Raw genomic sequence first — 22,621 nt, 5'->3', positions numbered from 1 at the left:
TTTGATAACCAACTGAAGTTTCACAAGCATGTGTCAATAATTTCACAAAATGCTAATTACAGTCTGCTTTGGATTAAGAGAAGTTTCATGAAATTTAACCTTCACACTTTTATGACACTATACAAGACAATAGTAAGCCCGGTGGTAGAATATTGTTCCTCTGTTTTGCATTCTACATGGGAATGTAACTTGTAGCAAATTGAAAAGGTTTAATATCACGTATCAAAGTTTGTGCCATACTTGAGTCATTTACCGTATCAGCATTAACTGTAGGAGTTGGGATTTTCTTCTCTGGAGTTATGACAGGTTAGGATTGACCTGATCAATACGTTCCGTATTATGAAGGGTGTTGATAATGTGGACTGGGCTGATTTTTTCAAACTTAGTCATTACTCAGCCACTCGACAAAACTCATATAAACTGTATCAGCCACAAGTGCTCAAGAAAATAGGTCAATGTAGCTTTGTTAACCGTGCAACTAAACTTTGGAATAGTTTACCCAATACTGTAGTTTCTACGCCAACAGTGGAATCATTTAAGAGTGCTCTTGTTGAAACTGAGTTCTACAAAAAACAGTTTCTGTAGTATAGTTGTTGCATAGTTGTTTTTTTATTTATGAATATTTTTTGTTTTATTTCTTGTTTTGTGTTTTGCAGTGTTGCTGTTTTGAGCTGTTATTTTTTTGTGTTGCTATGCAATAAGTCTATGGCTTCCTCCTTTATTGAATAAAATAATAAATAAATAATAAATGATTGAAAAGTTAAATATTAAGTCGTTTTTATTGCCACAGAGTAAAGATTAATAGAAAACCATATTACTTACTGAGACAACAAATATAACTTGACATTCAAGTATAGATCAGGAAAAGACACCTGCGTAGCTGATACGTTATCCTTAATTTACATGTCTGACACTATATCAGAGCCAAAATATAAACAGTTCCCATTCTTCACTGGCATTCCAGTAACAACTAGGAAGATAGAGCAATTACTGGCTGAATTTTAAAGGCTCTGAGCTATGTGCTTTAAAAGAAATTATTCTCAATGGTAAGATAATGGGAAAAAAGTTTCAATAACAAGTCCCATTCCATTAGAAACTGCCCCATAGCACACCAATTTTTTGAAAAAGATAAACGACACAGAAATATTGTTAAACTAGACTGGATAGTGAATATCCATAGCATTAAGTGACAGCCTAACATCTGCTGTTGCACTCTTGAGAGGATAGTTTAATGACACTCTTTACAGCACCTTACTCTAAATAGGCCTATCATCATCTCTGACAAGCAACATAGATCTCTACCAGAAAAATCTGTAAAAACTAACCTCTTAGATACTTACAAGCAGATTACCCAGCTTCTGGATCAAAGCTTTCCAGTATATTTCATTCTAATGAATCTAGCGAAACCATTTAATAAGGTCGCAAACAGTCAGCTTTGCTTCAAGCTAAAAACAGTAGGAATAAACTTAAATCCTTGTTGGTAGAGTGCAAGTGGAACAACTCTTCACAACAGTGTGTGTGAGCATACTCACAACCTGGCAAAGTCCTAAGTGACATTCCTCAGGGAACTGTTCTTGGACCAACATTGTTTCTTGTCTCTTACTACTCACAGATAAAGAAGAAGGACAAGAACTTAAGTGCAAAAAGCCACGTTTCAATTAGAATAAGAACTTCTTCTTCAGAAGAAGAAGTTTCAATTAGCAAATGTGATGACATAAGAAAGAAGAATAGAAAGAAAGAAGAAATGAAAAAGAAGAATAAATGTACACTGAAGAAATGATCACAGCAGCAACATTTAAAGAAATTTAAAATAAATTTCTTGTGAATTATTATCTCAATTAATCAGTAGTTGTACCAAACCAATCATGCTCAAATCCTCCTCAGGGACATACTGTGGTGTTTCTTTTGATACTGAAACTTTCCCCATAGTAGAGTGCAGACAGTTTGTTATTATTGTAATATCCTTTTTTGTTTTAGTTTAAAGCTTATTCCAATAGGCAATGATTAGAAATCCTCAAAAAAAAAGTCCCCTCAGATCCCATCCCAAATACCAGTGAAACTGATACCCATCCTGGCTGGTCAAGCTCACTATCTGAAAGTTCACATGATAGCTCCAATTTTGAGAGTAGCACAATGATCAGTGTAGGGCTAATGTTACTATTAAATGGTGATAATGGGTTTCCAGAGGTCCTTTCTAGAAGCTCTAAAAAAAGAAAAAAAATCTCCCCAATCAAAAGCATTTCCCCTCCCTGCCCAAGATCCTCCCTCCCAAAACTTGGGAATTTACTTTAAAATTTCTCCTATTACCCCCTTTGAAATAAAAAAGATTACTGCAATAAGATTTGCAATTTTCAAATTGCTAAAATCAATGTTCTCTCTTAATATTCACCGTGATGGATCTCTGCTAATAGTTTTCCAAGATCAGTAATCAGCAAACACGATACTCAACCTAAAATCCCTTCTGAATACCCCAATTAATGCATTTAAATGGAACCCAAAACAATCCCCAACAAAAATGATAGTTTATAATGTTCTCCCAGAAATACCCATTCAGGAGTTAAAAGAAGGGCTCTCAGATAGGGCTGGAAACACAATCCCAGTTGAAAATGTTACCCAACTTGGTAAACCTAACTCAAATGGCCTCAAAACAAGTAGATCCTTCTTATTTACACTGAAGGAAAAAATTAATATCCCAGAAAAGTTATTCCTATTTTGGCAAATCAAACCGCACAAGGAATACAAACCAAAGCCTATCGAGTGTCAGAAGTGTCTCAAACTGGGACACACAACAAACAAATGTAATGAAATTCTCCTAGAGTGTAGTAATTGTAAAGCATTCCATACTAAAGAGTTGACAACTTGCAACAACACTCCGCCTACATGTATGAATTGCAAAGGCCCACATGAATCGACCAATAAATCACTATGCCCTGCACATAAGAAAAGAGCACTAACACTCCAAATAGTAACAGAAAAAGCCATCCTATACCCCTTTGCAGCAATAGAAGCAAATGCTGCCCAACAATACTAAATAAAGCCCATAATGAAACCAACCAAAATCTCCACGTCAAACGCCCCCCCTGTCTCAAGTCCCCCGGCCCAAACACCAGCCTCTCAGCCCCCTCGCTCACAGCCCGATCCGAAGGAATCACCACGTCAATAAGCCTCCTTGTCTGGTGAGATGAGGTCAGCCTGGCCCCCCTCCCAAGAAGAAACAAACCAGAAACACTACCAGGAATTAATCCCTTAACCGATAAACAGGATGCACAACCTAACATGCAATCCCCAAATATATCCTTATTCATTCTAAACTGTAATGCAGTTCAGGGCATGAACATACATCAACTACAGAAAACAAAAATCATTGCAGAATTGGCAAAAATCTACATCCCTGATGATATGCTCATTCAAGCAAAAAAAGACCTTGCTTTACTATTAACAAAGCTGAACATTGATACACAGTCATGTAAAAATTAAGTCAGCAACATAACTCATATCAATACTCCAGTGGAACGTAAGATCACTCACATAAAATAAGCTAAATGAAATAATATTTTTCATGAATAATAATTCCATAGAAATTGCTTGCCTCCAGGAAACTCATTTAACCCAAAATGAACAAATTAAGTCTCTGGGATATACTATCCTGAGAAAGGATAGATCATCAGAGAGAAAAGGAGGTGGAGTAGCCTTAATAGTTAAAAATAATATAAAATTCTGTGGCATCAACTTTCCAGATTTTGCAAATGATGTTGATGCAATTGATATCATTGTTTGGCTGAATAATACAAAAACCTACATAATAAGCTTTTATAACCCTACTGGCCAAACTACAGATGCCATGGATTTCTTTAAATATATAAATAATTCTAATATATAAAAAAATATCATTATTTGCGGAGACTTCAATGCCCACAGCCTTTTGTGGGGGAGTAAACCAGCAAATAAAGCTGGTAAATTGATTGAGCGTATAATTTCAAATAATAATGATGTAGTAGGTGCTACCCCTCCAAACCTGAATACATATTTCAACACCAAAAATGTAAGTCTCTCTACAGTTGACCTAAAAATTGTGTAATTACACATTTTGAACAAAATTTGCGTAAATAAGACTGGTTTTCTATGTGCTGAATACTTTTTCATCGTTTGATCCCTAAATGAACCTGCTGAGACTCTATCACATACCTCCAAATATATCAACACTTAAGCAAATTGGTCTATATTCCAAAATTAGCTAAATGATGAAATTACAAGTTTCACCCAAAATTCATGGATTTCAAACACAACAGTTGACACACATGCTGAAGTCTTGGTATCATTACTAATAAATACAGCTAATCATGCTATCCCCAGGACAACACCCAAGAAAACCTTCCCTAAACACATTCCCACTCATGGTGGACAAATGAGTGCCAAATTAAATGGAGAATAAAAAAGGCAGCTAGGACAGAATTCATAAAAAAAACCATCACCTACTACATATTTAAAAAAATTACAAGCAGAATCTAATCTAAAAAGGACTATAGTAGATGCTAAATATAAGTATGGAATAATTTTACAAATTATCTCTCCAGAGAAACACATGAGCCAATTATACATAAAGTCATAAGCCACATCTGTTGGAAAAAGACTTCCCCCAACCCACTCCTGTATGAGCTTATACATAATAATACCCATTATGACAATGATAATGAAAAAGCTAAGCTATTTGCAACTCTTTTTGTTAATAAACTAACATCAAATAATCGAAGCAAAATGTCCCCAATTCCTATGAACCCAAGTTACCAACCCCGCAAAGGATCCGAGCATATAAATAGTCCATTTTCAATCCAGAAAATGAGTAATGCAATACATAATATTAGGACCAAAACTAGCGGCAGCTATGACAATATACACCCTACATGGATAAAGAATCTCACCCCTTCATACAAACAAGAAAAGCTAAATTGTTATAATCACGCTTGGGCATCTTCTATGTTCCCCAATATATGGAAATGTTCGTCCCTCCTACCAATCCTAAAGAAAAATAAACCCAAAGATAACCCTGAGTCCTATAGGCCCATAATGATTACTCCTGTGATGGCGAAAATAATGGAGAACATGATCTATTACCAATTCCTCTGGTTTGTTGAAAAAAATAATATGATCCCTCACACTCAGACTGGATTCAGGAAACATTACTCCTCAACAGATGCTTTCATTTTGCTAACAAATGCAATAAATGAATCATTCTCAAAAAATAATGTCCTAGTTGCAGCTTTCCTAGATTTTGAAGGGGCATATGACAATGTGAACCACCAAATCCTTTTAAACAAACTTGCAAACCATGGACTACCCCCCAAGCTAGTAACTTTTATAAAATCCTTCATAGAAGTGCGAAGTTTCATTGTTTGTGTTGGTTCAGCCTGTTCACCCCAAAAGACAATAACCAAAGGCCTACCTCAGGGAGCAGTCCTCAGTTGCCTCCTCTTTGCCCTATATCTCTGGGACATGAACCTTCCCCACACGAATCTACAATATGCTGACGATCTGATGCTATGGTCATCTGGCAACACCTTTGAGATAGCACAATTAAATCTACAAAAGTCACTTTTCCAATTTGAAAAATTCTCTTAACATTCAGATTTACCCATTGCACCTACAAGGTCAAAAATAATCCAATTTTACCGAAAGCGAAACCATGTTAATGCAAAACTAACTCTAAATGAAACAACTATTCCAGATGATAATCATATTAATTACCTAGGTCTCATGCTTGACCAAAAACTTAATTTCCACCTCCACATTTCAAACACAATAAAAAAATGCTATAGAAAAACAATTATACTAAAAAAAACTTCTTTCCACACTGGGGCTGTAAGGAGAAAACCTTACTCCAGTTTTATAAATCACATATAAGACCCCATATTGACTATGGGCTCATCGTCTATGGTACATGTGCAAAGACCCAGATGCAAAAATTGAAACAACACAAAATGATATAATACGTCTCATATTTGGTCTTAGGAAAATCACAAGCACCAAGTTTCTGCTTATGGAGAGTGGATTAACAACAATAAGGGAGAGACGTAGCTTTCTCTTGACAAAACATCTTACAAAAATTGAATCAAATAGCTCACACACCCTACATAATTGGTTAAGAAATCCAGCCATGTATTGAGGCATCGCAGAGGAGTATGCCAGTATTCAGAAGAAGTTCCCCGTACTGGCAAAATCTATTGCACCTACTTTCCCCCATTCTCCTCCATGGAATTGGTCAGTTCCCATAATAAATACTGATTTCTCAAAGTGGACTAATGATTTAACCCCCATTGCTTTAGTCCAAAAAAAATTTGCTGAACTTTATACAATTACATATAAATACCATTTCCAAATTTTTGTTGATGGGTCAAAAATGAGAAGGTAGCAAGTGGTGCTTTCCTTCCTCACCTGAAAATTGCAATGGGCGAGACATTATATAATAATCTATCTATAATGTCTGCTGAGTTAAATGCCATAATTGTGGCATTAAAACACCTTAAGGAAAACCAACCTTTGATTGCAAATTCAAATAATATTATAGTATATTCGGACTCTTTATCAAGCCTTGAGTTGCAGGCCTCAGCTCCTCAGTATAAGTTGGACATTGACACTTATCATTGTCTCAGTATTATAGATAATCTTGCTTCAAGTGGCATAAGAACTTATTTTCAGTATATTCCTAGCCACTCTGGTATAAGTGCTAATCATCAGGTTGATGAAATACCAAAAAATGCTATAAGTATTGACCAGCCAAGTGGGAGACCAATCCCGATTAGAGATATTTATCGATGGAGACCATCAGATATTAATTTTAATAAGACTAATCCTATCCTTTCCCCCTTTCCCAATAAGTATTTTTCTAAAATCTATCATAGAATTCGTTCTGGAAAAAAAATGGACTAAATTTTCTTGCATTCTTGTATAAGTTTTCTAATTCAAGTGGTTCAATTCCCCTGTCCCCTCTTTGCAGGCATTGTAATATGAATAATGAAACAATTGACCATTGCCTATTTGAATGTAATATGCTGACGTCTGCACAACATACCTTGCTTTGTAAACTGCTAAAATGCTTCAAACACCACAAAATCTAACTATCAGCCAAGAGACTAGCCAACTATACCTGCACACTGAGCATAGAAATCGACATCTATCAGCTTATATTTGAACTCCTAGAGTCGAAAGACCTACTGAATGATATCTGAAAATATCTAATAAATATGAGGCAATCAATCTAGTAGCTCTGTAGCCCACAGAGTGAAGCAAAAGGAAAAGGGCTAAATAGTATTACTGAAAAGCCCACCTGCTGTTAAATAGAAGAAGGAAGAAATTATTTGTTTTATTTGATGTTGAAATGGCAAGGATTAAGCTTGTTGTTGACATCCTTGTCCAAATTTTATCCCCTTTTGATAATAGAAAAAAAGACCATTGGTTTCCATGCCAGCATTGAAAATTTAAACTACTAATAACAATAAAGATTATATCTGATTCTTAAAGTTTGTGAAGTGTAAACTGGTAGTTCTACTTAGGGCCATCCAAAAAGGATTAGATGAGGTAAAAAGGAAAGTAACTTTAATCCTAAGTGGCATTCCTCAGGGAACTGTTGTTGAACTAACATTGTTTCTTTTCTATATATACAATATGGTAGCTGAAGTATATAACCACCCTCTATACCAATGATTCAACTATCTAGTGTATCTGACAGTTTAATTCTACATTCTGACCTTGATTGCATACTGGCAAGAGTAGACAGTTTGCATTTCTTCTTTGATATTCAAAATGTGTTGCCTTCACTCTGGTCACAACAATCCACAGCACCAATACAGCATAAGGGCCAACCTGACATCATCCCCCATATCACTTCTGATTTGCACCAGCAGTTCGAGCTGGGAATCACTATTGATAATGCTCTGAAGTTCCATGATGAATCTCCACTAAGAGTCTCCAAAGCAAACTCAAGCCTTGGACTTATCAGAAGAACTATCACCAGCCAGTCGTTTAGAATCTCTCTGAAGCTACACAAGGCACTGTTGAGATCAATCCTAGACTTTAAAAGTACCTTGCAGGTCCCTTTACATGCCCTAAAGCTACCATTGTTGACTTTGCAATGCAGGCACAGCAAATTCTCAATGACATACAAGTATGTCAACCAAACCAAAAACAAGGTCTTTACATAGCATGCCAATTGAAGACAAACCTGAGGTCAATCTAAGCTTTCAAAGTTTTTTGAGTTTTCATCTAGGATCCAGTCTGTGAACACCTTGGTTGTTACCTGGTGAACAAAGTTATTTTTTAGGACCATTAACCTCTTAAAAAAAAGATGGTTAGACAAAGACTTGTTTGTCCCGAATGTAGGCTGAGAGTCTTTTTGAACTCTGTGAAATGTGGAGAGTGCAATTGCTCGTTCCACGACCATGCAGGAGTGGAAAAGTGTGCCAAATTGGTATAGCTGATTGGAGTAAAAGCTGGTGTTGTCTTGACTGCTCCTCAAAGAAAATTTCCGCCATACAGGTAAATTCTTTAGACTCACCTGTTTTACCTTTACCTCGCAACCCCCGTTCTCCCAATTCAAGAGCTAGGAAGCTTAATATCCTAAGGAAGCTCAAATCGCGGCTGTCCTCCCTTTTGCATGAGTTAATTCCAGCTTTTCCCTACCTCCAACATGAAGTGACGCCCCCCCCCCCATCTTGAAGTTGCTCGTCACACAGAGGGCACTGCCGTTTTTGCTGCTGACCCCTCCTCTACTCTTGACACCACCAATGGAAAACTAAAAACCTGCTTATATGAGGTTTCAGTCCAGACTGAATCCTACTCATGTTCTGCCAGTGAAAATATAAAATATCCAAAACCCTTTGTTAAAGATTTTGCTTGCCAGACAGAAATTTGCTCTACTAATCAAGAAAGTCTTAATCCAGAGTCTGCATTGTGGCTTTTGAAATTAAAAGACAGACTAGAAGAGACATTAAGGTACATTTCGTCCATTTTTTCTGACCCCCTATTTCTGATACAAAACAATTATATTCCTCTCCAACTGGATTTCTTCAATTTTCCCGACATTTCCTCTTCCCTTTAGCAAAGCAAAAGAAACCGAAAAAAATAATAAAGAAATTCAAGTGAATGTAAAAAATTAGGAAATGCTAATCTTGCCTTTTCAAATTCATTCAAGAGTTCAAGTGCAGTCAAAGTAGTATCAAACCAAGTTGTTAACAACACCACTGACCAGAGTCAAGATAAAAATATTGAACCTGAGTCAATTATTCATGAACAAAATAATCTCAGCAACTTACCTTCAATTACTATGGCAACAGAACAAGTTCCCAAATACACATTGGCTTCCGGTTGTATGCAAAAATTAAAAGGTGATGATGACACCGTGATTTTAAGGAATAACAAAGCTATTGCTTATGATGATTTAGTAATTGTTTTTGAGAAACTTGTAAAAAGTGAAATGAAAGAAAACACAAAAATAAGCAGTTAAAAAAAAAAAATGTGATATGTAACCATTTTAATCATGGTCGTTGTAAGTTTTGCAAGCAGTGTAAGTTTTTACATATTTGTCGTAATTTTATTTTAGGTATTTGTATGTCCGATAAGTACAGCTTTGATCATGTTAACCTTTGTCTTGCTTTAGCTTGTTGTGAAAAATTCTGTTGTTTTGCTCACGTATCACCAGTCTCAGAGGGTAAGTTTAAAATCCAACCTTTTTTAGGGCAACACCGAAAGCATTCGCGACCCCTCCTCCCCTGGGTCATGTTCCAATCAACTTCCAGCCTTATCCCCCTGCATACTCAATATAGAGCAACATACCCCAGGAATCCATCCCTTGAAAGTCTCCTCCATCCCAGGTATGTTCATGTGCCCAGTCAACCCAACACTTAAGGCCACATTACCCAATTCAGACTATCCCCAAACCTCCCCTTACCCAAATCCCTCCCAAAAATCCACACCCCATAGACATAAATACTCTCTGTGCGTCCAAGAATTTGATAACTGGTTCTGGCTTCCCTCCATCATTTGCCAAGATAAACCTGGCCACTCCCATCTCAGACAACCTCCACCTTACTTCCCTTTCCCAGCGTCATCTTGCCTTACCACACCTCCCTATAAAGAACACTCCCATTTGGACATCTTCTTGTATCACCAGGAAACCTTTCCCCCATCCCTCAAACTTTATTCCTTATGGGTACCCTACCCAGGTGACTGTGGTTTGAGAGGTCATACATGTGACAATTTTTCTGTAAGAAATAGTCTTCCCCTAAAATTATCTGCACCATCCCAGAGCCCAAAATTACCCCCCCCCCCAAGAATAACTGAAACTCGACAACAGTCATGTTTCCCCAGTTGCTTTAAATTTCCAAAATTTCTAATTACTAATGTCAGAAGACTTAATTTTGACAAACTCACTGAACTCAAGGTGCTATGAGAATTAAATCGAATTGATGTTATAGTTGTTACAGAAGTACAGTCTCATAACTAAAGGTCTCTTCATTTGTCAAATTTTTCAGAATTTATTAAGCTCCGTCCTTTGTATCACCCACTTGGAAAAAGAGGAGGTGGTGTCATGTTATTTTCTAAATGCAACCTTTTCCCTAAAATTATTCCTGTTCCTAATTTATCTGAGTATGATGAAATTCTTTGGCTAAGTATTAGACCTTAAGTACTTCCCCATCCCTATAATATCATTGCAATAGCTGTATTTTATTACTCGCCAAACCAAAACATTGATGCAAAACGCAAATTTCTCCAGCAGCTACAGACCAATGCTGACTTTGTCATCTCTAAGTACCCAAATGCTGGACTTTTTCTGGTTGGTGACGCCAATGAACTTAAGATGAATTCAATTTGCTCCTCTCTAAAGGTTAAGCAAATAGTTGGAATTCCAACAACTAGGGGGAATACCTTTCTTGATGTCATTCTAACTAATCTAAATAATTTTTACAGTCCCCCCTCAGCTTTGCTATCATTGGGTGGGAGTTGTCATTTTCCCCTCCTCCTGTCCCCGTCGTCTAATTTTAAGCATACATTCTCAATAACTTATGGCTCTTACCGCCCCATTCAAAATACTCGCCTTCTTTCTTTTGGAACGTGGCTGAGTACTGAGGATTGGTCTGATATTTATAATTTGCATGATCTGGATAAAAAAATCACTACCTTTCACAAAAAGCTAAATGATAAATATCCACTTTCTTTCCCAGAAAAAAGATTTAAAAAGTGCTCCAGTGACAAACCATTCATTAATCAGCCCATAAAAGCACTAATTAGAAAAAATTGAATCTTTTTAGAAATGGTAAACTGGATGAAGCAAATATACTAAGAAAAGCAATTAAAAAGGAAATATGTAAATCTGCCCAATCCTACTACAAGAAAATGGTCAAAGAATTGTTTACCAATAAACCAAAAAATTGGTATTCCAAAATAAAAAAGTTGGGTGGTAGGAGTCTAGACCAGCTTGATTTCAGCCTACCAGAATCCCCAGAAGTTACTGGTAATAATCTAAACAAGTTCCTTGCCTCCATTGTCCAGAGCCTTCCAGCATTGTCATATCATTTACCTATTGACAATCTCCCACCTGCTTTCCCCTCCATATCTCCATCTGAGATCAAAAGAAGAATTGGGAAACTACAAAAAACAAGTGTCTGCCCTTTAGATATTCCTTTTCCTTTAATTAGTACTTTCAGTGACTTCCTTTCAAAGTCATTCAAAGCCCTTGTCAGTTATTTTCAATGAGATTACTGAGTCTGGCCAATATCCACAAATTTTGAGACAGGATTTCATAGCCCTCTTAAAAAAAGAAAGACAGAAAACCTGGTTTTGAAGTTATTTGTCCTATTTCACTCACTCCTTTATTCTTTAAACTATATGAAGGATTCCTTGCAGACTGGCTAAAGGAAAAAATCCTACCTCTCACTGACCTGAGACAATTTGGGAACATCAAATCCACTTCTACTTCCCATTACCTTATTTTTCTTATTGACTCAATTGGGAAAATTCTCGAAAACCCTAATTGCTTGCAAAATTTAATTTCCATTGACCTTCAAAAAGCATTTGATCTTGTTAACCACAATATTTTAGTTGAGAAACTTATAACTGATTTTAATATTGATTCTTTAAAGTTCAGTAAAGGGCTTAAAATTGACCTACTGAATAAAGTTTTTAGCCTAGGGTAAGACCCTCAGTACTTGGCTATTGCCTAATCTTGGCCAGATATTCTGATTAAACAGTATCTTTGCTATACATAAACAGCAGGCACCTAATCTTGGACCTTGTGTGTATAAGGTTAGATAGTTATGATTGGCTGATGGTTAGGACTAGACCAGTAGGGACTGACTGACTACAATCTTGGAAAACATCCAGTTTTCAAACATTAGACATAAGTTGGCTTTACACCCTAGCCTATTTAAATACATTTATGCTGTTTCACACTACTTATCTTATATTAACCCTTTCCGGCACAAATTATGAAATTGTCAGAAAATTTCGCTTTTTTTTACGTTTCCTGTGTCCCTGGGCTTAGAAACCGACAAATATTGAACTAAAAAAAATTTATTCCAGCTGTGAAATGAAATATAAGGTGGTGTTTGGTAGAGACCACTTCGAAACATGTGCAGAAAAAACCTCACTTCTGGTGAAAAGAACTTAAGCAGTTCTTTGTGTAATTCATGCACTATAGAACTTTACAAACTGCTCATTGCCATTTTGTGCAATGGGACTCAATCTTTGTACTGCATTGAGCACATCTTCTTGAAGTAGCTTGAACAGGTAAGTGTTTTTTATTGATCCAATCTCTTTTATGGAGGAACGTAAAGCTTGAATTTGGCGAAAACTTTCAATTTTCTGGATGCCCAACCTCTCTCACCCTTGCACAAATAACTTCCAACCAAACCAGTAACAATGCAACATCTAAAGTCTTTCAATTACCTTAAATTACCTTAAATCGCACTTGCTAGCAATAGGACGAATCCTGTGTCCGCCAGCTTCAGTGATGATAGTTAATCATCATCTGTGGCGTCCCAAATGGTGCACCACGGTTTGTTGAGCCACTCCCTATCCACTGATGACTTGAACGCATCCATGCTGGTAGAGGTTACTGTTTGTTCACTAAGGGAGTTCCACAAGCTGACAACTCTATTTGAGAAGAACTTGTTCCTTAGTCTGGTGTTGGCTTGTTTCCGGAAAAGCTTTTGAGAATGACCACAAGTTCTGTTTGAATTGTCTGGTTGGAAAAGGCCAGGAATGGTATCCTCAGCATTTAGAAGCTTGTATGCTGTTATCACATTGCCTCGTTTGCGACAATATGTTAGAGATGGTATTCTAAGCTTACGGAGACGGGATGGATAAGGGACATCATAGAGGTCTCTAATACATTTTGTTGCCCTCCTCTGGACTGATTCTAGAGCTGCTTGGTCTGTCTTATTGATTGGGCATGCGATGCACATTCCAAACTCTAGCCTTGGTCAAACTAGACTATTCTATAGCTTGGTCACAACAGTTGGAGATCTGCTAGTGAACATTCTTTTGATTAAGCCAAGAGTCTGGTTAGCCTTCGCAATAGTTGCTTGTGCATGAATATGAAATTTCAATTCGTCGTCTACCAGGACACCAAGATCTCTCTCCGCGTGGCTGCTGGAAATGGCATTTTGGGACCCATCCCTACAACCCATATGGTACTGAGTGTGTGGTTTTTTCTTCCCAAGGTGGAGAGTCTTGCATTTTGATGCGTTGAATTCAAGCCTCCAAATATTAGTCCAGTGAGTGAATGTATTGAGGTCCAGTTGGATCGACTTACTATTCTCCGCTGTGTCTGCACGACCGATAAGTTTCGAGTCATCAGCGTAGAGGCTTACTTTGTTATTTAGGATTTTTGGCTCGTCATTTATATATATATTAAATAAAGTCGGACCCAAAACTGTGCCCTGGGGGACACCACTTCCAACAGCGGCCACCTTGGAGAAAAACGTCCCTCCATCCTTGCCAAATAACGTCATCTTGTTAGCATCTGGTATAGTGGACAACTTGAACAAGACAAAAGCATTGATCATTGTAATGTCTATGAAGTGCCACAGTGGGCGGTGCCACCACTTTCTGCTTTTTCTGTCAATCCCATTGAGACTTCAACATGTCAGCTTTGTCGACGCATCCCATAAACTTGTTGTACTCGATGACCAGTTTGGGCATGTAACTTGGGCAATAGATCCATCTTTCTCCTTCCTACCAATCTGTGTCACTTCTCTTCCTTTATGAATTGTCGAAAGAAGTTGAACACATCATTTGTTCTTCCAGTATACACAAAAGATTCCATCTGAACTCACAGCGTAGTCTGAATCAGCTCGTCTCAGCTCTTTTTTGGCTTTGAGTTTGGGTAGACCTTTACGGTTTGCCCAAACTGCACCACAGCAGTAGAGCTTGTTGTTCTTCCTTTTTTCCATGAGGTTTACTGAACTGAAGAAATTGTTGCAATAAATGTGATAATTTTTGCCTTCCAATCCCATGGTAAGATTGATAACTACTTGTTCTCTAAGTCCAAACTCTCTAGTGTCAGATAACTTCCTGGTATAGACCTAAAAATCACAAACGAAACCATGCATGTCTGCTCTGACCCAGATCTTGTAGCCTCGTTTCATGGGCTTCATAAGCATATAATGTTTGAAAGCAATGCGTCCTTTGAATTTGAGCATACTTTCGTCGACGGCCTGCTCTTTGGTAGGGTTTTAAATCTTTCAAAAGCTTGAGTATAGTTCTTCAATCAGAGGCTTGATCTTGTAGAGTTTGTCATAGTTGTCACTTCCTTTCCGAGGTAAGATCAAATTGTTATTGAGATGAACATGAGCAAGAAGCCAGCTGAAACGGCTTATATTCATCAGTCCAGAGATGTAATTATCTATGAGTTCATTGTGACTTGACCAGAAATCTTGATAAGATGGTACTGTCTGACACCCATAAGCATACTTATTGCAAAAAAAAAAACTTTCATTTCATCTCAAGTAATTGGGGTGAATGAAACATCTTTCTGAGTAGCTTAGAAGTTTGTTTGAAATACGATGTGGTCAATCAGATCAAGAATTTAGAATTCAAAAATAAAAATGAGCAAATTTATTCTAAGATTTTAGATGCTAGACTCAGTTTTGGGGAAATTGCTTGAGTTTCATTTTTTTTGTCGAGCTGCTGAAGTGGTCTCAAGCTCAAACCACGCCAAAAAAAAAAAAACTTTTTAGCATATGTTGCAAGGTGGTCATGGGGGACCAGTGTCTCACGCCCAATATCTGCTTATTGTGTTTCATTTCTGAAAGAGTGGAAATAATAAATCATAATATACTACACAAAGAACAAATTGGTAGGAAAAACAATATCGAAGATACCACAATTACAAAGGTTTCTAAACTTTTATACTTTTTATTAAAAAACAGCACGTAGTCCAATCTAAATACTAGGTGTCACCTCACTAGGTGTCAATTAGGCTGCCCATAAAATTTTGCCCGTCAGATAGCGTTGCTAGGCATATGCTAGACCAGTGGTTTATTATTTTTACCAAATACGGATCATGGTAAAAAAATATAAAAAGGTGGTTTCACATTGGAACCATTTTGTTGGAAAGGGTTAAATCTACCAAAGGTTGACTTGTCTGTGATTACAATATGTTGTTATAACTTTGAGATCCTGTGTCAAAGATTAAAAAACATTTTATGAAATTAGGCTCAAGCTTTAAATGTGTGGCCAGGATAGCCTAGGCTCCACTGTTGTCTATCAGTATATTTGAAATTGTGAGTGCTGTAGGCCTATAGGTCAAATATTCAAGCTAATCACTTGCTTGTTAAGAAGATTTTGACATATTCAATGGTGAAACAATCTACTTTTTAGGTAGAACAATAGAAATTTTGCAATGATTTAGCTGTTAAAGAGTAGATTAGCTGGCCAAGTACAGAGTATCTTACCCTATTCTTTTCAGAAAGAGCAAAACAAAAGGCATTGAGTGATGTTCTCCTTATTTGAAGGTTATTTGAAAAAACGCATACAAATTTGTTTATGTCCATTTTTGTTATGTTTTTACAAGTCAAACAAATATTTCAGGGGGGGTTCAAACTGGGTAACCCCCCCTGGATATGGCCTTGGAGCTGGGATGGGTGTAGAGTAGGCTACTTCAGAATTTTGGTACTTGTGTAATAACCTGAACATGCTCAAGAAGTTTGCTGTCTTTGATCCAAGTAAAACCATTATTTCTCTTGCATTTGGTTATAATCAGCTTATTCTTTTAAATAAACTACATTACAAGTATTTTTATATTAAATATTTAATTTATAGAGGTAGTTAGGCTAAGTATTTAATTTAATGCATTCTGGGCAGCCTGCTTTCCATAATTCTTTGCTGTAATTTCCATAATTTTGTTACCAAAGTATTAGCCTATATTTTCATCAAATTTTGGACTATTTCATTAAAATTAACATAACTTCACTTCTTGAGTGTGTTTGGGATTATACACAAGTACCAGAACTCTTGGTAAAATTCTATTTTTATTTATTTATTTTATCCAATAAAGGAGGAAGCCATAGGTTTGTCACATACTTTGGAATATCTTGGAAAGGTGTTAGGTTAGAAAACTGAAACTTTCAGGGATGGGTCTACAGGTTAAAGTATGTCCTGGAAAGGTATTTTGAAGTACCTAGGCTACCTCCCTCCTTCTCCCTCTAGAGGGTCCTGAAATTTGCCTACATGACAGGTCTATACTGGATATCCACTCTTTGACTATATGAAAACATTAGTTTATAAGCTTGCATAAAATGGTACTATCCAATCTCCTTATAATTAAAATTATTTTTGCTATCTAGTTGGAAACTTTTGCCCATCCCTATAGGAGAAATCTATATTTGCCAACTAGGTGACAAGAAGCATTTCCCCAGCAAAACTTTTATTTTCCAACCAGTTGACTAATAACTTCTCCCCAGCAACACAATTTTGCCTACTAGCTGGAAAGAAACATTGTCTCAGAAAATAGTTCATTCTTCAATTTGTTGAATAATAACTTCTCCCCAGCAACAGTCAATTTTGCCAACTAGCAGGAAAAAAATAATACCCTAGAAAATAATTTATTTTCTAACTCGTTCACTAACAACTTCTCCCCAGCAACACTTTATTTTTTCAATAGGCTTTAACCCTGGCCTATTTATTATAGGCTGGGCTACTTGAAACTTTGAGTGCATGCATCTCTAAGAATAGAAGGGTAAATTAGTCAAATTTCCAAATATGGTAAACTTTCAGTTTAACAGCATTTCTAAAAAAACCTGGTAGGCTAATAAAATAAAAATAACAATTTTCTTATTTTATGCTCTTTCTCACTATATTAGTTGTTATCCAGACAACAAAGCAAACCTCCCTTCCTTATGATCCCACCAATATATACAAACATAAAAGAAAATTCCAAAAAGTGGATGACAATCTGCTATATGTTTTCCATAGAAATTGTTGACAGATTTATCTGGACAACTGGCATACTAACACTATTTCAACCACTAGGCTCTACAAAAAATGTGGTTCAATCTCGCTACCTTAGGATCTAATGAAAGAAAGGTTGATCTGGCTAGAGCACATTCTGCAGACGAAGAATGACAGAGTGCCAAAGGTTTTCTTTTTATGGCCAACTGTCTAGGGCTAAAAGGGAAGCAAGTTGTCCTTGTCTGGGGTGAGAGGATGTCATAAAGAAAGATTTAAAGGAAATGGGAACTTCCTGGGAGGGGAGAAGTTACTAGTTAAAAAATGAATTGTTTTCTTGGGTAGTGTTTGTTTCCAGCTAGTTGGCAAAATTAAGTTTTGCTGGGGAGAATTTATTAGTCAACTAAATACATTCTTAGACCGCACTGGCTATGCATGACAAATGAAACTCAGAGAGGAAAGAAACTGATAAAATGAAAAATAAAATCAAAAAGGGTGAAAAAACAAGGATTTTATCAGCCAGTCGAAAACCATGAAGAAGACAAAATATAAGCAAATATTTCGACAAGGACCTCCACCAAGTTGTCCTCAGTGCTAAAAAAAAAAAAAAAAAAAAAAAGCAAAAATCTAACCTTTTGAAGTTTACCCTACAAAGACAGAACAGACACTGAATAAAAACCAGGCAAGCATCAATGAAAAAGAATTTACCAAGATGATTGGGCAAGAACCTTTTGCTTTGCAATAATTTTAACGGGTCTACATTTTCGTTTTTCATTGGATATGCAAATAGGTTCTTTTGAGTTATACCGGGTGAAAATATTGATTGAGTCCTTCAAAATTAAACTGTCGTAAATTGGGCTTAATGAAATATCTCCAGGATCTATATTTATTGCTAAATTTTGGTTCATAAATTTTTTTTATCTCAATTACCTCTTTAAAAGTTTGTGGTACCCCATTTACATTTGATATTAAGGTTGCCTTGTCAAAAAGAACTAGCTGGGTCGGATTTACAAAAATATGCAAAGCCAATGCCAAATCAAAGTTGTCATTGTTATTTTTTAATCTCAGGGACTTATCTATTGAAGTTTTGTGCTCATGCAAACGTTCTATCTAATGAATGAATGAAGATTTGCATATCTAATGAAAAACAAAAAATGTAGACCAGCTAAAACTATTGCAAAGCAAAAGATTCTTGCCAAATCATCTTGGTAAATTCTTGCCTGGTTTTTATTCAGTGTCTGTTCTGTCTTTGTAGGGTAAACTTTGAAAGGTTAGATTTTCTTTTTTTTGTTTAGCACTGAGGACGACTTGTAGAAATATTTGCTTATATTTTGTCTTCTTCATGGTTTGCCACTGGCTGATAAAATCCTTGTTTTTTCACCCTTTTTGATTTTGTTAGTTTCTTTCCTCTCTGAATTTCATTTATTAGTCAACTAGTTGCAAAATGAAAGTTTTGCTGGGGCAACATTTATTGTCAACTAGTTGACAAACTTAAGTGCTGCTGGGGAGAAGTTATTAGTCAACTAGTTGGAAAATGAATTGTTTTCTGGAGCAAAACTTGTTTCCAGTTAGTTGGCAAAATCAAGTGTTGCTGGGGAGAAGTTACTAGTCAACTAGTTGGAAAATGAATTATTTTCTGGTGCAAAGTTTGTTTCCAGCAACACATGAATTGAAAATCCAGTATTTTGCAGTAGGCATCAAGATATGGTTAATTGTAGAAAAAGCCAAGACAGATAGTCTGGGTGATTGAGAGGGGAATCTGGGATAAGCCCTTTCATTTGCTGAAATTCATTTAAGATAGAAATGATTATTAACATTTGTAATCAGCATAAAAAAAGGCATTGAATGGTACATTCACTTTATTTGTAAGTCAATAATATGATTTGGTAAATATTCACCAGCAAATATATATTTCTCCTATACAGATGGGCCAAATTTTCAGATGACTAAAATATTTTTAATTATAAGGAGATTGGATAGGCTAGTACCATTCTATATAAGCTTATAAAGTAATTTTTTTTCAAATAGGCTAGTCAAAGGGTGAAGTCCTGTCTATAGCTATTGAAATTTTGGCAAAACGACATTTTACCTTAATTTTCAGTTATCAGTTTCTTTTACCATGGCTTTAGTTCTGAAAATGCAATTCCTGTTAGGCTATTTGAGTAGAATTTTAAGCCATAGCCTACCAATATTTTTTTTCAAAATTTAGGAAATGTATTTCCCTATCTTTAAAACCTTATAAATTGGGATTGATCAAAGTTATGAAGCTGAAAACAATTTTTTTGTAGGCCTACTTCATTTAAGCAGATCTATTTGCAAGGTTTCACTTTTATAACACACAGATTTTTAAAGGTCATCAAAAGTCAGGACACTCGGTCGATATATACAAATTCATATTATTGAGTTAGGACTTAAGTGAATACACCAGTCGATGCCTTTTTTATGCTGTTACGAATATAATAAGCATTTCTCTTGGAAATGAATTACAGCCCCCCCCCCCTAGATATGCCAATTCAGGGTTAGGTTAGGTATAGCCTAGGCTATAGGGGGGGGGGCTGAAATTCATTTCCAATAGAAATGCTTATTATATTTGTAATCAGCATAAAAAAGGCATCAAATGGTGTATTCACTTCAGTCCTAACTCAATAATATGATTTCATATATATTGACCGGACCCTCTAGAGCAGGAAGGAGTGGAGGTAGGTACTTCAAAATACCATCCCAGGATGTACTTTAGCCTTCAGACTCATCCCTGATAGTTTGATTTTCCTAACCCCTTTCCAAGATAGCCAAAAATAGCCTAGCTAAAATATAATTTTATCAAACCTTTTTAAAGTAGCCTACTTTACAGGGTTTTGTAATGTTTCCATCTGGAGAGATTAACCAATAGCCTAGCCCAAATGCTCTTCTCACAAGTGAGTCCAGGGAAAGAGTTCTCTTGAACTATTCATGAAAACTTCTATCTCCTAAATGGCCAAGTCAACTTTTTGAGAATCCAAACATAAAATCAAGGTATTTATTTAGCCTTGGCCCCCTCATAAGGAGACATATTAAGAAAACAATTCTTACTTTAAAATATGTATAATGATCCTAGTTCTTATATTATCCAAGGGGAGAACCTTTATCATCAAGTCTTTCCTCTAAAAATCTTCAAAAGAGAAAAAGTTTCCAAATATCACCACGTTTTCAATTCAATGCTTAAGTCTTTTTAAATTGCCGCCTAATAAGTTCTTTTATAGATAGCGTTCATGCTGGTCTTTTTATTTTTTTAAATAGCAGTGGCGAAGGGCGAATAGCAGTGGCATAAATACAAAATATTAATAGAAGTGGCGAAAGGCGAATAGCAGTGGCGAAGGGCAAATAGCAGTGGCGTAAATACAAAATATTAATAGCAGTGGTTAGGTTAGGTTAGGTTATGAAAAGAAATGAAATAATATAAAAATTAATCTCAATATAGGGTAAGACACCCAGTAGTCGGCCACCTGCCTATTCTTGGACATAATCTTTTATACTATTTTAATCACTATTTACAATGAGCCGTTTGTATGTCCGAGTTTAGGCAAAATTGTCACTTGCTAGTAAATTCAAAAATAGGAGGCGCTGTACAAGTGAAACTATTTGAATTAGTAACCTACTTGTTCAGAAATTCTTCAGAAATCTTTTGATACAAAAATTAAGTTTCTAGGTGGTATAATACAGTAATTAGAGTAGTTTAAATGTCAAAAAGTTTTCAAAGTGATTAGAGTGTCCGACTACTGGGTGTCTTACCCTACCACTACTTTTTCTTTAAACACGTTTTTTGACACACTTGTTAAACACGTGCTAAACGCTATCTATAAAACAACTTATTTGGCAGCAGTTTACAGTGGCAATTTCAAAAGACTTAAGCATTGAATTAAGAACGTGGTGATATTTGGAAACTTTTTCACTTTTGAGGATTTTTAGAGGAAAGACTTGATGATAAGGTTCTCCAAGGTTCTCTATTGTGTTATATTATCCAAGGTTCTCCCCTTGGATAATATAAGAACTAGGATCATTATACATATTTTAAAGTAAGAATTGTTTTCTTAACATGTCTCCTTATGAGGGGGCCAAGGCTAAATAAATACCAAGATCAATTTTTGTTGGAGATGAACTTTACCCCCCCCCCGCTCATTAGCCTAATGTGCAATATACCCAGAATTACACATAGCCTACCACTTAGGGTGAATTTCTTACATTAGAAGAGGGGGGTTAATTCCATTCCTGAATTAGATAAATATTATACTTGGATTCAGGATGAAATTCTGAGTCTAAATAGCGTTGGCTAGCCAATGCGTCTATTTTCTTAGCTTTCTCATTAGCCTAGCAAGTTCAGCCAAAAAAAATACCAGAATTTCACCCACAGGCCAATTTTGGCTAGACCCAATGGCAGAAGAGTGTTATCTGAACTATTCCTTCAAGATATTAACAAACCTTTAATGGCCGGTCCTGTCTTCAGGGTTTACTTTTTTCACAAAAGAGAAAATGGCTACTGAATTCTGTTTATTCTTTTCTTTAGAAATGGCGCCTGTAGAAGAATGGAAGAAATGGAGAAGTTGAAAACGAACTTTGGTGCAAAAAAGCCACGTTTCCATTGGCACATATGTCGACGCTAACTTGATAACAGAAAAAAGGTCTATTGTTTTCCAAGCCTGCATTGAAGTTTTAAATTACCAATAGAAATGATGTCTGATTCTTTAAGTTTGTTAAGTGGAAATCCGTAGTACCACTTGGGGCCGTCCAAAGAGGATTAGGCGAGGTAAAAAAAGATTTTAAGCAGAAATAAGTGAATAGTAGGTAAGTAGCTAAAAATTATTTTGTAATATAAAAGAAAATTACAGAAGCTTCGAGCTATTCGTTTTCAAGTTTCGCCCTAGCTAGAGTAATTTCCTAGAGTTTGTTCAAAGGTGAAATTTGCAATTTAATTCGAATCAGCACTACAGCAGCAATACTGGAACGGTTTGTTAACTTTCACTTTCAAGCGCCGTTGTCTTCATGTCTGGTGATGAATTGCAGATGTTAATAACACCGAAGATACTAGTTAAGCATATTAACAAAAATGAAATACTAAGTCAGTTTTTGGTCGTTCTGTCTGCTATTTCTCTATTGCCAGGAATGAAAAATTAAATTTGTAAAAAATATCATTTAATTTTCATTGGAT

The 22,621-nt window shown here is 36.1% G+C and overlaps 1 protein-coding gene across 1 annotated transcript in view; it reads right to left on the bottom strand.

Moving 5' to 3' along the window:
* The window catches only part of LOC148949201 (serine-arginine protein 55-like), a 58,600-nt gene extending 36,579 nt beyond the window's left edge, over positions 1-22,021 (bottom strand). The window contains exon 1 of the mRNA XM_089093244.1: positions 21,895-22,021. The gene's annotated coding sequence lies outside the window, so the exon portion shown is untranslated. The remainder of the gene's footprint in view (positions 1-21,894) is intronic.
* Between the last annotated feature and the right edge of the window lie 600 nt (positions 22,022-22,621).

This window comes from Artemia sp. Qi Xiang Cuo, chromosome 8 (genome assembly GCF_049724085.1).
Source record: "Artemia sp. Qi Xiang Cuo chromosome 8, ASM4972408v1, whole genome shotgun sequence".
Taxonomy (NCBI): domain Eukaryota; kingdom Metazoa; phylum Arthropoda; class Branchiopoda; order Anostraca; family Artemiidae; genus Artemia; species Artemia sp. Qi Xiang Cuo.
This window is presented reverse-complemented; position numbering and strand designations above follow the sequence as displayed.